Raw genomic sequence first — 15,000 nt, 5'->3', positions numbered from 1 at the left:
TGCTGGTCGAGAAAGCACGTATTCGGCGCCGTACTGTTATGTCGAGGTCAGACACCTGTATTTCATTCTTTGCTCACTTTCCAGAGTACGAACCGTAGTTCCATACAATTTTTGCCTTTTAAGCTACGCTCCGTAGAGTGTAGTGCCAGTTTATGGTTTTCACAAAATTTTCAATCGCTCGGACTGAAGAGTTGATGCTCGGATAGTACGAGTATACATATTTTAAACGTATACAAGTCACCAACGTCACTCGAGACGCTTATACCACTTCAAGAGCCATTCGGTCAAAGACACCGACTCGTGGCAATGCAGTGTGGAGAAAGCCTGGAACGAGCACGATACAGAACAGTCAGGATGAAATCCCAAGGAGCGACGACTGCTTCTCAACCGAGGTCGAAGAATAGCCGTACGCTCGACGCTGCCCCGACCGACTCGACCGGACCGTCGCTTCTCTTATAGGTACCGAGGCGCCCGCCGGAACGCCGGCGACGCACGGGCTTACGCACGGCCGCTTATGGGGGGAACCGCGCGACCCAACCGCCCGCCCGAACGGCCTGTTATAACTTAGAGCGAAAACCAACACCTGTAATTTCCTTAATAATTGAGCTAGGGCAAAAAAAAAAAACGCTATCTTGTAGGAAAAAAGCAGGGGAACACGATGCCGTCGTTAAAAATATAGATTGCCGTGCTCGTTTTCGAGAAAAAAATGAAAAAATGGTCAAAATCGTCGCAGGACAAAAACTCGACACGCTATCTTGTAGGCAAAAATTAGACGAATTCAAAACCGTAGTTAAAAATATCGGTCGTCGCGCTAGTTTTCGAGAAAAAAACAAAAACGTTCAAAAAATTCGAGATAAAAAAAAAAAAACCAGCCTACCAGATAGAAAAAATTACACTGAACAAATATCATATAGGTCAAAATATGTGTTAGCGTACTAGTTTTCGAGATATAGACGAAAAACCGTCGCCGCCGATCGGTACGTCGGTCGATGCGAAAGCACCGCGCGACCGAGCGCCCGCCTAAAAGACCAGTTCGAACATACCGAAAAATCAAGAAACCGTAACTCCCTTAATAATTGAGCTAGGACAAAAAATCGACACGCTATCTTGCAGGAAAAAATCCGGGGAACACGATGGCGTCGTCAAAAGTGCAGGTCGTCGAGCTCGTTTTCGAGAAAAAAAAAAAAAAATTCTCAAAATTCGACAAAAAAATAAAACGATCAGTGGACCGTGTAGAGAATATAAAACTGCATAAGAATCGTATAGACGAAAATTGGCGTTCACGTGCTCGTTTTTGTGGAAAAAATTAAAAAAGCTCTCAAACTTCGAGATAAAAAAAAAAAAAACCATCTACCAGGTAGCCAACGGAAAACGGTACAAGTATCGTACGGGCGAAAACGAGCGTTACCGTGCTCGTTTTCGAGTTATTGACGAAAAACAGCCTGGAGCGATCGGTCCGGCGGTCGACGCGCGAAACTTTCTAAGTCCGCTCTGCTCCGAAACACCGCTCCGGCGTCAAAAATCGTCGTAGGACAAAAAATCGACACGCTATCTTGCAGGAAAAAATCCGGGGAACACGATGGCGTCGTCAAAAGTGCAGGTCGTCGAGCTCGTTTTCGAGAAAAAAAAAAAAAAATTCTCAAAATTCGACAAAAAAATAAAACGATCAGTGGACCGTGTAGAGAATCTAAAACTGCATAAGAATCGTATAGACGAAAATTGGCGTTCACGTGCTCGTTTTTGAGAAAAAAGTTAAAAAAGCTCTCAAAATTCGAGATAAAAAAAAAACAAATCATCTGCCAGGTAGCCAACGGTAAACGGTACAAGTATCGTACGGGCGAAAACGAGCGTTACCGTGCTCGTTTTCGAGTTATTGACGAAAAACAGCCTGGAGCGATCGGTCCGGCGGTCGACGCGCGAAAGTTTCTAAGTCCGCTCTGCTCCGAAACACCGCTCAGGCGTCAAAAATCGTCGTAGGACAAAAAATCGACACGCTATCTTGCAGGAAAAAATCCGGGGAACACGATGGCGTCGTCAAAAGTGCAGGTCGTCGAGCTCGTTTTCGAGAAAAAAAAAAAAAAATTCTCAAAATTCGACAAAAAAATAAAACGATCAGTGGACCGTGTAGAGAATATAAAACTGCATAAGAATCGTATAGACGAAAATTGGCGTTCACGTGCTCGTTTTTGTGGAAAAAATTAAAAAAGCTCTCAAACTTCGAGATAAAAAAAAAAAAAACCATCTACCAGGTAGCCAACGGAAAACGGTACAAGTATCGTACGGGCGAAAACGAGCGTTACCGTGCTCGTTTTCGAGTTATTGACGAAAAACAGCCTGGAGCGATCGGTCCGGCGGTCGACGCGCGAAACTTTCTAAGTCCGCTCTGCTCCGAATCATCGCTCCGGCGTCAAAAATCGTCGTAGGACAAAAAATCGCCACCCTATCTTGCAGGAAAAAATCCGGGGAACACGATGGCGTCGTCAAAAGTGCAGGTCGTCGAGCTCGTTTTCGAGAAAAAAAAAAAAAAATTCTCAAAATTCGACAAAAAAATAAAACGATCAGTGGACCGTATAGAGAATCTAAAACTGCATAAGAATCGTATAGACGAAAATTGGCGTTCACGTGCTCGTTTTTGAGAAAAAAGTTAAAAAAGCTCTCAAAATTCGAGATAAAAAAAAAAAAAACCGTCTACCAGGTAGCCAACGGTAAACGGTACAAGTATCGTACGGGCGAAAACGAGCGTTACCGTGCTCGTTTTCGAGTTATTGACGAAAAACAGCCTGGAGCGATCGGTCCGGCGGTCGACGCGCGAAACTTTCTAAGTCCGCTCTGCTCCGAAACACCGCTCCGGCGTCAAAAATCGTCGTAGGACAAAAAATCGACACGCTATCTTGCAGGAAAAAATCCGGGGAACACGATGGCGTCGTCAAAAGTGCAGGTCGTCGAGCTCGTTTTCGAGAAAAAAAAAAAAAAATTCTCAAAATTCGACAAAAAAATAAAACGATCAGTGGACCGTGTAGAGAATCTAAAACTGCATAAGAATCGTATAGACGAAAATTGGCGTTCACGTGCTCGTTTTTGAGAAAAAAGTTAAAAAAGCTCTCAAAATTCGAGATAAAAAAAAAACAAACCATCTGCCAGGTAGCCAACGGTAAACGGTACAAGTATCGTACGGGCGAAAACGAGCGTTACCGTGCTCGTTTTCGAGTTATTGACGAAAAACAGCCTGGAGCGATCGGTCCGGCGGTCGACGCGCGAAAGTTTCTAAGTCCGCTCTGCTCCGAAACACCGCTCAGGCGTCAAAAATCGTCGTAGGACAAAAAATCGACACGCTATCTTGCAGGAAAAAATCCGGGGAACACGATGGCGTCGTCAAAAGTGCAGGTCGTCGAGCTCGTTTTCGAGAAAAAAAAAAAAAAATTCTCAAAATTCGACAAAAAAATAAAACGATCAGTGGACCGTGTAGAGAATATAAAACTGCATAAGAATCGTATAGACGAAAATTGGCGTTCACGCGCTCGTTTTTGAGAAAAAAGTTAAAAAAGCTCTCAAAATTCGAGATAAAAAAAAAAAAAACCGTCTACCAGGTAGCCAACGGTAAACGGTACAAGTATCGTACGGGCGAAAACGAGCGTTACCGTGCTCGTTTTCGAGTTATTGACGAAAAACAGCCTGGAGCGATCGGTCCGGCGGTCGACGCGCGAAACTTTCTAAGTCCGCTCTGCTCCGAATCATCGCTCCGGCGTCAAAAATCGTCGTAGGACAAAAAATCGCCACCCTATCTTGCAGGAAAAAATCCGGGGAACACGATGGCGTCGTCAAAAGTGCAGGTCGTCGAGCTCGTTTTCGAGAAAAAAAAAAAAAAATTCTCAAAATTCGACAAAAAAATAAAACGATCAGTGGACCGTATAGAGAATCTAAAACTGCATAAGAATCGTATAGACGAAAATTGGCGTTCACGTGCTCGTTTTTGAGAAAAAAGTTAAAAAAGCTCTCAAAATTCGAGATAAAAAAAAAAAAAACCGTCTACCAGGTAGCCAACGGTAAACGGTACAAGTATCGTACGGGCGAAAACGAGCGTTACCGTGCTCGTTTTCGAGTTATTGACGAAAAACAGCCTGGAGCGATCGGTCCGGCGGTCGACGCGCGAAACTTTCTAAGTCCGCTCTGCTCCGAAACACCGCTCCGGCGTCAAAAATCGTCGTAGGACAAAAAATCGACACGCTATCTTGCAGGAAAAAATCCGGGGAACACGATGGCGTCGTCAAAAGTGCAGGTCGTCGAGCTCGTTTTCGAGAAAAAAAAAAAAAAATTCTCAAAATTCGACAAAAAAATAAAACGATCAGTGGACCGTGTAGAGAATCTAAAACTGCATAAGAATCGTATAGACGAAAATTGGCGTTCACGTGCTCGTTTTTGAGAAAAAAGTTAAAAAAGCTCTCAAAATTCGAGATAAAAAAAAAACAAACCATCTGCCAGGTAGCCAACGGTAAACGGTACAAGTATCGTACGGGCGAAAACGAGCGTTACCGTGCTCGTTTTCGAGTTATTGACGAAAAACAGCCTGGAGCGATCGGTCCGGCGGTCGACGCGCGAAAGTTTCTAAGTCCGCTCTGCTCCGAAACACCGCTCAGGCGTCAAAAATCGTCGTAGGACAAAAAATCGACACGCTATCTTGCAGGAAAAAATCCGGGGAACACGATGGCGTCGTCAAAAGTGCAGGTCGTCGAGCTCGTTTTCGAGAAAAAAAAAAAAAAATTCTCAAAATTCGACAAAAAAATAAAACGATCAGTGGACCGTGTAGAGAATATAAAACTGCATAAGAATCGTATAGACGAAAATTGGCGTTCACGCGCTCGTTTTTGAGAAAAAAGTTAAAAAAGCTCTCAAAATTCGAGATAAAAAAAAAAAAAACCGTCTACCAGGTAGCCAACGGTAAACGGTACAAGTATCGTACGGGCGAAAACGAGCGTTACCGTGCTCGTTTTCGAGTTATTGACGAAAAACAGCCTGGAGCGATCGGTCCGGCGGTCGACGCGCGAAACTTTCTAAGTCCGCTCTGCTCCGAATCATCGCTCCGGCGTCAAAAATCGTCGTAGGACAAAAAATCGCCACCCTATCTTGCAGGAAAAAATCCGGGGAACACGATGGCGTCGTCAAAAGTGCAGGTCGTCGAGCTCGTTTTCGAGAAAAAAAAAAAAAAATTCTCAAAATTCGACAAAAAAATAAAACGATCAGTGGACCGTATAGAGAATCTAAAACTGCATAAGAATCGTATAGACGAAAATTGGCGTTCACGTGCTCGTTTTTGAGAAAAAAGTTAAAAAAGCTCTCAAAATTCGAGATAAAAAAAAAAAAAACCGTCTACCAGGTAGCCAACGGTAAACGGTACAAGTATCGTACGGGCGAAAACGAGCGTTACCGTGCTCGTTTTCGAGTTATTGACGAAAAACAGCCTGGAGCGATCGGTCCGGCGGTCGACGCGCGAAACTTTCTAAGTCCGCTCTGCTGCGGCACAGGACTTGATGTCCCAAGTCCTCGCGGAGTGGGGGGTTGGCCTGGCGGTCGCCGCCGAGCCGTACCGCGTCCCTGATCACCCTCATTGGGTGGGCGACGCGGACGGCTTGGTGGCGACGGTATGGGGAGGGGGCGACGGGTCCCCACCGTTCTCCTTGTTGGAGCGCGGTCGGGGATTCGTCGCCGTGGACTGGGGGGGAGTCGCTGTGGTGGGGTGCTACATTTCGCCCCGTAGCGGTCACGCTGCGTTCGAGCTGTACTTGGCCGAGGTCGCGGCATGCGTGCAGCGCTGCGCGGCCCGGCCGGTGCTGGTCCTGGGGGATTTTAATGCCAAGTCGGTGGCTTGGGGATCCCCCAGGACCTCCGTTCGCGGCGGGATCCTGGGCGATTGGGCGGCGGGGCTCGACCTCCGGGTATTGAACCGGGGGTCGGAGCACACATGCGTGCGGCGATATGGGGGGTCCATCGTGGATGTTGGATTCGCGACCCCCAACGCCGTGCGCATGGTGTCGGGTTGGCACGTGGTCGCGGGGGCAGAGACACTCTCCGATCACCGGTACATCCGGATGGAGGTCTCTGCCGCCGCGAGTGCATCCCGACACGGCCGCCTGCGTGGCACCCCACCACGCCGCTGGGCGCTTCGGCGCCTCGACAAGGACGCCCTGATGGCAGCTGCCCTCGCTGCAACTTGGCCGCAGGGAGCGGCCGAGTTGCCGAGCATAGAGGAGGAGGTCGCCCGGCTCGGAGCATTGGTCGCGGGTATTTGCGACGCGGCGATGCCTCGGGTCGGGCGGGCTTCTCCTCGCCGGGCGGTGTACTGGTGGTCGGACGCGATCGCGGAGTTGCGAGTCGCGACTGTCCGCGCCCGACGCCAGTACACCCGCGCGCGCCGTCGTCAACGTACAGGCGACGGCGTGGCGCGAGCGAGGGCAGCTGATGACCTGTATGGAGCATACCGCGTGGCGCGGGTTGCTCTGCAGGTCGCCATCAAACGGGCCAAGACCCGGGCATGGAAGGAGCTCCTCCAGACCCTTGATGACGATCCATGGGGGCGCCCATATAAGGTGGTGCTGAATAAGCTCCGCCCGTGGGCGCCCCCCGTCACCGAGGGTCTTGACCCCCGGCTGCTGGAGGACGTGGTCAATACACTCTTCCCAATTGGGGAGAGCGGACCGCGTCCTCCGGCGGCGGCGGCTGTCCCAGTGGAGTGGACGGCCGAACTGGGGGTCACGCAGGAGGAGCTGGCAGCGGCCATCAGACGGCTCGGGGTTCGTAACACGGCCCCGGGTCCGGATGGTGTGCCCGGCCGGGTTTGGGTCTTGACCCAGGGCGTCCTTGGGGCCGACCTCAGGCGGTTGTTCGACCGCTGCCTGAGGGACGGGCGATTCCCCCCCAGTTGGAAGGTGGCGAGGATGGTCCTCCTCCGGAAGGAGGGTCGGCCCGCGGAGTCTCCCTCCGCATACCGGCCCATTTGTCTCCTCGACGAGGTGGGCAAGCTCTTCGAGCGTGTGATTGCTGCCCGCCTCGTCGAGCACCTGTCGCGGGGTGATCCCGGTCTGGCCGACTGCCAGTTCGGTTTCCGGGGGGGCCGATCGACTATCGACGCGATAGGTCGTGTGAGGGCCCTCTCGGGGGCGGCCGTCTCCCGGGGAGGGGTGGCATTGGCAATATCCTTGGATATTGCCAATGCCTTTAACACCCTCCCCTGGGAAGAGATAAGGAGGGGACTCGAATATCATCGGGTCCCCCCTTGTCTCAGGGCGGTCGTCGGGGATTATCTCCGCGGCAGGTGGATCGAGTATCCGGGCCGGGATGGTGATAAGCGGAGGGAGGTGTACTGCGGTGTTCCGCAGGGGTCGGTCCTCGGGCCACTCCTGTGGAACATCGCGTACGACTCGGTGTTGCGGGCCGGCCTCCCCGACGGCGTCAGCACGGTGTGTTATGCGGATGACACACTGGTGCTGGCCGTCGGGGCGCACTGGGGGAGGGCCATGCGTCGCGCGGAGGAGGGGTCGCAACGCGTCGTCGACCGGATCAGGGGGATGGGGATGACGGTGGCGGTCCATAAGACCGAGGTGATTGCGTTTCATTCACCTCGGCAGGATCCGCCACCCCCTCTGATCCGGGTGGGTGGGGCTGACATCGAGGTGAAGCCCCAGATCAGGTATCTAGGGCTGATCCTCGATAGCCACTGGCGTTTCGAGGAGCATTTCCGCTGCCTGGTCCCCCGGTTGGAAAGGATGGTTGCGGCTCTGGGCCGGATCCTGCCCAACCTGGGGGGCCCGGCGGGCCGAGTTCGTCGCCTCTATGTGGCAATGGTCCAGTCGGTGGCCCTATACGGGGCCCCCGTCTGGGCGGACGACCTGGCTGCCTCCCGGCGCGGCATGACTATGCTGCGTCGGGGGCAGAGGCGCATGGCGCTCAGGGTCGTCCGCGGGTATCGGACCATGTCACATGAGGCGGCGACGGTTCTAGCGGGGATGCCGCCCATGGACCTGCTCGCGCGGTCGCACGCGGTGATGTACCGGCACCGCGTCGACCGTCGCGCGGGGGTGGGGGCGGTCCCGGGCGGGCAGGAACCTGCTTGGGGCGATTTGAAGCGCCAGGCCCGGCAGTCCGTGTTGCTCGCGTGGCAGGAGCGGCTGGCTCTGCCAACCGCGGGGCACCGGACTGTCGGGGCGGTTCGGCCACTCCTGAAGGAGTGGCTGGACAGAGGCCATGGCAGCCTCACCTACCGGATGGCACAGGTATTTTCCGGGCATGGCAGCTTCGGAAGATACCTGTGCCGGATAGGGAAGGAGCCGACGGCGCGTTGCTGCCACTGCGACGCTGAGCAGGACACGGCGGATCATACCCTGGAGGTATGCCCCGCGTGGGAGGGGGAGCGCCGTGTCCTGGTCGGCGTCGTCGGGCGGGATGTCTCGCTGCCGGGCGTGGTGCGCGCCATGCTCGGCAGCGAGGAGAAGTGGAGGGCCGTGGCCTCCTTCTGCGAGAACGTAATGTTGCAGAAGGAGGCCGCGGGGAGGGAGCGCGAGCTTCAGCGGCGGGCTGAAGCTCGCGCTCGTGCGGTGGCCCGAGGTCGTCGCCCGGTCGCGAGGCGTCGCGGGCGGCCGCCTCGGCGTGGCGGATGACCTAGGCTGGGAGGGGGGTCCTGAGGGGACCCTCCTCCCGCCAGGCGGCGCCGGGTCGGACCGGTTGGGGGTAGGAGTGCCTCCCCCTACCGGTCCGACGCAAGGGGAGGCACCCTCGGCGGTCTGGTGCGGCCATGAACGCCCGGCCGCCGAGGGGTGGAAACGGGGTCGCGGGCGGTTGCGAGTTGGGGCTCGCAGCCGCCACTAAACGCGGCCCCGGGACGGATAGCGGCGGGATGGAGTGGCCCCGTCCCGCCGCTATGAGGCAGTGTGTCTACTGGGGGGACCGATTGTCCCCCCGGGGGATGGGCGCGAAAGCGCGGGCACGGGGAGGATACCGGAAGAATGCTTCGAGCGATTCCCGGTATCCTCCCAAAGCGTGCCGAAGGGTCACCGTGGGGTTTTTAGTGGGTAGGTCCCGCGCCTGTCGTTGTACGGGCGCGGGGAATCCCACACACCCCTCCCACCTCTCCCCAAGGAGGTGGGAGGGAGTCTTTCGAAGATTTTCCCCACGACAAAAAAAAAAAAAAAAAAAAAAAAAAAAGTCCGCTCTGCTCCGAAACACCGCTCCGGCGTCAAAAATCGTCGTAGGACAAAAAATCGACACGCTATCTTGCAGGAAAAAATCCGGGGAACACGATGGCGTCGTCAAAAGTGCAGGTCGTCGAGCTCGTTTTCGAGAAAAAAAAAAAAAAATTCTCAAAATTCGACAAAAAAATAAAACGATCAGTGGACCGTGTAGAGAATCTAAAACTGCATAAGAATCGTATAGACGAAAATTGGCGTTCACGTGCTCGTTTTTGAGAAAAAAGTTAAAAAAGCTCTCAAAATTCGAGATAAAAAAAAAACAAACCATCTGCCAGGTAGCCAACGGTAAACGGTACAAGTATCGTACGGGCGAAAACGAGCGTTACCGTGCTCGTTTTCGAGTTATTGACGAAAAACAGCCTGGAGCGATCGGTCCGGCGGTCGACGCGCGAAAGTTTCTAAGTCCGCTCTGCTCCGAAACACCGCTCAGGCGTCAAAAATCGTCGTAGGACAAAAAATCGACACGCTATCTTGCAGGAAAAAATCCGGGGAACACGATGGCGTCGTCAAAAGTGCAGGTCGTCGAGCTCGTTTTCGAGAAAAAAAAAAAAAAATTCTCAAAATTCGACAAAAAAATAAAACGATCAGTGGACCGTGTAGAGAATATAAAACTGCATAAGAATCGTATAGACGAAAATTGGCGTTCACGCGCTCGTTTTTGAGAAAAAAGTTAAAAAAGCTCTCAAAATTCGAGATAAAAAAAAAAAAAACCGTCTACCAGGTAGCCAACGGTAAACGGTACAAGTATCGTACGGGCGAAAACGAGCGTTACCGTGCTCGTTTTCGAGTTATTGACGAAAAACAGCCTGGAGCGATCGGTCCGGCGGTCGACGCGCGAAACTTTCTAAGTCCGCTCTGCTCCGAATCATCGCTCCGGCGTCAAAAATCGTCGTAGGACAAAAAATCGCCACCCTATCTTGCAGGAAAAAATCCGGGGAACACGATGGCGTCGTCAAAAGTGCAGGTCGTCGAGCTCGTTTTCGAGAAAAAAAAAAAAAAATTCTCAAAATTCGACAAAAAAATAAAACGATCAGTGGACCGTATAGAGAATCTAAAACTGCATAAGAATCGTATAGACGAAAATTGGCGTTCACGTGCTCGTTTTTGAGAAAAAAGTTAAAAAAGCTCTCAAAATTCGAGATAAAAAAAAAAAAAACCGTCTACCAGGTAGCCAACGGTAAACGGTACAAGTATCGTACGGGCGAAAACGAGCGTTACCGTGCTCGTTTTCGAGTTATTGACGAAAAACAGCCTGGAGCGATCGGTCCGGCGGTCGACGCGCGAAACTTTCTAAGTCCGCTCTGCTCCGAATCATCGCTCCGGCGTCAAAAATCGTCGTAGGACAAAAAATCGCCACCCTATCTTGCAGGAAAAAATCCGGGGAACACGATGGCGTCGTCAAAAGTGCAGGTCGTCGAGCTCGTTTTCGAGAAAAAAAAAAAAAAATTCTCAAAATTCGACAAAAAAATAAAACGATCAGTGGACCGTGTAGAGAATCTAAAACTGCATAAGAATCGTATAGACGAAAATTGGCGTTCACGCGCTCGTTTTTGAGAAAAAAGTTAAAAAAGCTCTCAAAATTCGAGATAAAAAAAAAAAAAACCGTCTACCAGGTAGCCAACGGTAAACGGTACAAGTATCGTACGGGCGAAAACGAGCGTTACCGTGCTCGTTTTCGAGTTATTGACGAAAAACAGCCTGGAGCGATCGGTCCGGCGGTCGACGCGCGAAACTTTCTAAGTCCGCTCTGCTCCGAAACACCGCTCCGGCGTCAAAAATCGTCGTAGGACAAAAAATCGACACGCTATCTTGCAGGAAAAAATCCGGGGAACACGATGGCGTCGTCAAAAGTGCAGGTCGTCGAGCTCGTTTTCGAGAAAAAAAAAAAAAAATTCTCAAAATTCGACAAAAAAATAAAACGATCAGTGGACCGTGTAGAGAATATAAAACTGCATAAGAATCGTATAGACGAAAATTGGCGTTCACGTGCTCGTTTTTGTGGAAAAAATTAAAAAAGCTCTCAAACTTCGAGATAAAAAAAAAAAAAACCGTCTACCAGGTAGCCAACGGTAAACGGTACAAGTATCATACGGGCGAAAACGAGCGTTACCGTGCTCGTTTTCGAGTTATTGACGAAAAACAGCCTGGAGCGATCGGTCCGGCGGTCGACGCGCGAAAGTTTCTAAGTCCGCTCTGCTCCGAAACACCGCTCCGGCGTCAAAAATCGTCGTAGTACAAAAAATCGACACGCTATCTTGCAGGAAAAAATCCGGGGAACACGATGGCGTCGTCAAAAGTGCAGGTCGTCGAGCTCGTTTTCGAGAAAAAAAAAAAAAAATTCTCAAAATTCGACAAAAAAATAAAACGATCAGTGGACCGTGTAGAGAATATAAAACTGCATAAGAATCGTATAGACGAAAATTGGCGTTCACGTGCTCGTTTTTGTGGAAAAAATTAAAAAAGCTCTCAAACTTCGAGATAAAAAAAAAACAAACCATCTGCCAGGTAGCCAACGGTAAACGGTACAAGTATCGTACGGGCGAAAACGAGCGTTACCGTGCTCGTTTTCGAGTTATTGACGAAAAACAGCCTGGAGCGATCGGTCCGGCGGTCGACGCGCGAAAGTTTCTAAGTCCGCTCTGCTCCGAATCATCGCTCCGGCGTCAAAAATCGTCGTAGGACAAAAAATCGCCACCCTATCTTGCAGGAAAAAATCCGGGGAACACGATGGCGTCGTCAATAGTGCAGGTCGTCGAGCTCGTTTTCGAGAAAAAAAAAAAAAAATTCTCAAAATTCGACAAAAAAATAAAACGATCAGTGGACCGTGTAGAGAATATAAAACTGCATAAGAATCGTATAGACGAAAATTGGCCTTAACGTGCTGGTTTTCGAGTTATTGACGATAAGCCGGTATATATATGTTCGAGATAAAAAAAAAGATAGGGACAGTGGGAATCTCCTATACTATCACGGGCGTGTATTCTCCTACTAGTTTGATGGTTGCTGTTGCATAAACCACCGACTGTTTGGCCCGCCGTTTAACCGCGCAGTTTAAAATTGCAACACAATGTTGGTGTCGCTCCGGATCGAAAAAATGGAAAAACGACATACTTTACGCATAGGGGCGGCTGATCTTAACATATTTTGTCAATGTCATCTTCCCAGTGACCCTAGGAAGGAGTTTGCCGTTGCACGTTTTCCTATTAAAAAGTAATTAGTGTACAAAAATTTTCGTGAAGCAAAAAACAAGAATATGAAAGTACGTTCCATGAGCATTACAGTGAATAAAACAGAAATTAAAAATTCCCGAGGGGTTGAACAGCATCATATTGAATTCGTTTTGCTGACTGGGGTCTGCGCCCCCCAGACCCCCGCTACACTAGCCCAGACCAAACCCACTTTGTAATAGTGGTATCATATTAAATTGAACAGCATCGTACTTAATTCGTTTTGCTGAATGGGGGGCTGCGCCCCCCAGACCCCCGCAACACTAGCCCGGACCTAACCCACTTTGTAATAGCGGTATCATATTAAATTGAACAGCATCGTACTAAATTCGTTTTGCTGAATGGGGGGCTGCGCCCCCCAAACCCCCGCTACACTAGCCCAGACCTAACCCATTTTGTAATAGCGGTATCAAATTAAATTGAACAGCATCATATTGAATTCGTTTTGCTGACTGGGGTCTGCGCCCCCCAGACCCCCGCTACACTAGCCCAGACCTAACCCACTTTGTAATAGTGGTATCATATTAAATTGAACAGCATCGTACTTAATTCGTTTTGCTGAATGGGGGGCTGCGCCCCCCAAACCCCCGCTACACTAGCCCAGACCTAACCCATTTTGTAATAGCGGTATCAAATTAAATTGAACAGCATCGTACTAAATTCGTTTTGCTGACAGGGGTCTGCGCCCCCCAGACCCCCGCTACACTAGCCCAGACCTAACCCCCTTTGTAATAGCGGTATCATATTAAATTGAACAGCATCATATTGAATTCGTTTTGCTGACTGGGGTCTACGCGCCCCAGACCCCCGCAACACTAGCCCGGACCTAACCCACTTTGTAATAGCGGTATCATATTAAATTGAACAGCATCGTACTAAATTCGTTTTGCTGAATGGGGGGCTGCGCCCCCCAAACCCCCGCTACACTAGCCCAGACCTAACCCATTTTGTAATAGCTGTATCAAATTAAATTGAGCAGCATCATATTGAATTCGTTTTGCTGACAGGGGTCTGCGCCCCCCAGACCCCCGCTACACTAGCCCAGACCTAACCCACTTTGTAATAGTGGTATCATATTAAATTGAACAGCATCGTACATAATTCGTTTTGCTGAATGGGGGGCTGCGCCCCCCAAACCCCCGCTACACTAGCCCAGACCTAACCCATTTTGTAATAGCGGTATCAAATTAAATTGAGCAGCATCATATTGAATTCGTTTTGCTGACAGGGGTCTGCGCCCCCCAGACCCCCGCTACACTAGCCCAGACCTAACCCCCTTTGTAATAGCGGTATCATATTAAATTGAACAGCATCATATTGAATTCGTTTTGCTGACTGGGGTCTGCGCGCCCCAGACCCCCGCTACACTGGCCCAGACCTAGCCCATTTTGTAATGACTGTATTGGAACTGCGTTAGGGCTAGTTTAGAATTGGTTAGGTGAAGTAATGCGGAGAGCAGTTTCGCCTGCATCCCGGGATGCTTGTTGGCATGAGTGGTGTCTGAATGAGTAAAGACGGATGAGACACTTGTGGGGTATGGTGAGTCAGATTCTCAAACTACCCATATATTCTTCTGAGGCATGGGTGCCTATCCAAGGATCTCCTTCGGTATCTAAAACAGAAATAAAAAAAAAAAAAAAAAAAAAAAAAAAAAATGAATATGGACTGTGTTAGGACTGAATTGGATAAGGTCTGGGTTTCGTCTCGGTTAGGTCTGAGTTAGGACTGGTTTAAGACTGGGTTAGGACTGGGTTAGGACTGGGTTAGGTCTGGGTTAGGGTGCAGGGGAAGGGAGGACACCGCGCAGCACACGCTGCAGTTTTGCCCGGCGTGGGCAGCGCAGCGCGGTGTCCTTATTAGAGCGATTGGAGCGGACCTCTCGCTGCCGGCCGTCATTCGTGCGATGGTCGGCAGTAAGGAGGCGTGGGCGGCCATGGCCTTGTTTTGTGAAGAGGTCATGGCCGCGAAGGAGGACGCCGAAAGGGCGCGAGAGGAGGTGGGGGGCAGGCGGCGACGCCGACCGTAAGACCCTCCACCGCTCCCCGTGGCAGGGGGAGCGCGAAGGGGTCGGTGATGGTGTTTGTGGTGCGAGGTGAGGGACTTTATCCCCTCATTCCCCCTCGCACCCAGCCTATCACCGGACCGGGGGCCCGTGGTAGGGGCCCCGTCTAGCGGGGGCGGCAGTGTTAGCCGGCCCCGCAGCCGTGGTCGCGATCGGGTGGGGGCCCGGTCGCGCCTAGTAGCAACGGCGCGAGTGGGGGCGACGTCGCGTGTGACCGCGCGGCGTCGCCGGGGGGCAATCAGTTTAGTTTGCCCCCCATTGGGGGAGGAGGATCGCTTCTCCTCCCCCGGGAAGGGCCCGTAGTAGGGTGTTGCGCCAACGGGGAGAGTCACGGTAGTATCGCTAGTTTGGTTCCCGTGACTCTCCCCAGATAAAGGGCGCAGGCGGTCACCGTGGTGTTTTAGCCGGTAAGAGTCCGGCACTACCCCGGCCTCCCCCCCAGGGAGCCGGGGTGTCCATGAGGATTTCACCACGT

The sequence above is a fragment of the Colletes latitarsis genome, unplaced genomic scaffold (genome assembly GCF_051014445.1).
Source record: "Colletes latitarsis isolate SP2378_abdomen unplaced genomic scaffold, iyColLati1 scaffold0040, whole genome shotgun sequence".
In the NCBI taxonomy this organism is placed as follows: domain Eukaryota; kingdom Metazoa; phylum Arthropoda; class Insecta; order Hymenoptera; family Colletidae; genus Colletes; species Colletes latitarsis.
This window is presented reverse-complemented; position numbering follows the sequence as displayed.